The sequence below is a fragment of the Camelus bactrianus genome, chromosome 22 (genome assembly GCF_048773025.1).
Source record: "Camelus bactrianus isolate YW-2024 breed Bactrian camel chromosome 22, ASM4877302v1, whole genome shotgun sequence".
Taxonomy (NCBI): Eukaryota; Metazoa; Chordata; class Mammalia; order Artiodactyla; family Camelidae; genus Camelus; species Camelus bactrianus.
In genome coordinates, this window is record NC_133560.1 from 16,910,990 (window position 1) to 16,913,140 (window position 2,151).

Consider the following 2,151-nt stretch of genomic DNA (forward strand, 5'->3'; position numbering starts at 1 on the left):
TCTCTCCATTCCCTTCCACTTCCCTTTGTATATAATGATCACCTTAAAGTGTACTTAAGTGGACAGGAGGAAAGTTGGACTTAATTTATACAGAACAGAACGGTGCCTTTAGAATCAACATTATTTTCCTAAGAAAATTAGACTTTTGAAATAAAATTTGATAATCTAGCTATAACTACTGAAAGTCAGGTACAGTTAAAAAAACTTTAAAACTCAAATTAATGTGAAAAGGTGACAAAACAGAGCTGCCTCAATTTTGAGGTGAAAAATAGTTAATTACATCATCTCTTGTCATATTTTAAGTGTTCAGCTTTGCATTGCACATGTAAAAGTGAAAGGGGACTTTTGATAAATTACTACAGAAAATGTAATGGATCATATTTTGATTTAACTGGAATTTATTATACTTTCAGTGATAATCTAATATTCATATTTTAATTTGTAGGTATGATCAGGACATACCTTTTTTAAGCCTTTCATTCTATGAAAGAAAAAGACAAGACACAGAATTTAAAGACAACTTATTATGCCTGGAATGACTGGCCTGAGAAGATGAATAGAATGTGTCTTTTGATTTTTCACCAGTGTTATTTTAAACTTCTCATGTAGGTCATTACTTATTCTAGAGTTGGATCAATCAAAGGGAGGTGAATCAGCAAGGCGCAAAAGAGGAAGCCACCTTGAAATGGATTAAGTCAAATAATTGTGTGAACATATGGCCTGGAAATTAAATTGATTCAACTAAACAAGTTATATTAAATAGATCAGGTAATTTCAGGCAACTGGTCAGGTGATCACAATTTAAAGCAATTATGCAATTTGAGACTTGGAGAAAGAGAAAGGCGACTAACTAGCCTACGGTTTACAGAGATAGAGACCACAAACTAAAATTCAAGTTGTTAGTGATCTTTTAAAAGTTTGCCCTTTACAAATTGGGGCAGGTAAGGACAAGGTGATGTCTAAATGTGTACTGTGCATCAAGCTCAAACACCAAGATAAGATCAAGAAAAAAATATCTTCCTGGCAAAGGAGGTTTTTTATATAAAATTTATCAATTAAAAAAAACCTATTTTCTGCTCTCAATACATATAAATTCATACAATATTTTGATTCACCACTCTAGAGTAGGAAAACCAGGACATTTTACAATGAAGCTAAAGGAAGTTGGTGCTCAATAAATATCTGTTTTTAAATGAGTAAATAAATGAATAAATTATTGACAACCTGGATGTCTCACAAATTTCAGTTAGAAAACCTCTTTGGTCTCTTTCTTCAAAGACCAAGTCTTTATTTTTCCAAAGAATCTTTTCAACAAATGGTTCTAAAAAAACTGAATATTCATATGCCAAGTAGTAAACCTTGATCCATATCACATACCAAAAAAAGAAGAAAGCTCTCAAAATTAATCATAGAACTAAAAGTAAAATTTTAAACTATAAAATGCCTAGGAAAAACCATAGAAGAAATAAAATCAGGTAATGATTTCTTAGCTATGACACCAAAAGCATAATCCATAAAAGAAAAAAATTAACATCCAGATTTTATCAAAATCAGAAACTTCTACTCTTGGAAACACTGTTAAGATAATGAAAAAATGAGCCTTGGGATGGGAGAAAATATTTGCAAATATTGTATCTGATAAAGGACTTTTATCCTGAGTATATTAAGAACTCTCGAAACTCTAGTGAAAAAACAAATAGCCTGATTTTTTTAACTGAGCAAGAATTTGGACAAATGCTTCAGGAAGAAGGCATTCAAACGGCAAATAAGCACGTGAAAATAGGAACATTATTTTTTAGGGAAACGCAAACTAAAACCACAATGTGATACCATTATACACCTATTAAACTGACTGAGAAAAATAAAAAGAAAAGTAACTGACAACACCAAATTATAGCTGGGGTATGAAGCAACTGGGACTCTCCTAATATGTTGGCAGTGGTGCAGAAAGTACAGCCATGTTGGAAACAATTTGAAAGCTTCTCATAAAATTAAACATACATATAGCCTATGACCCAGCTACCCTACCTCTAACTAAGCATTTACCCAAGACAAAAAAACTTATGCTCAATTATCTGCATCTGAAAGATATATATATAATTTATACAGAATTAACTGTTAATTGCCCCAAACTGGAAACAATCCAAATAT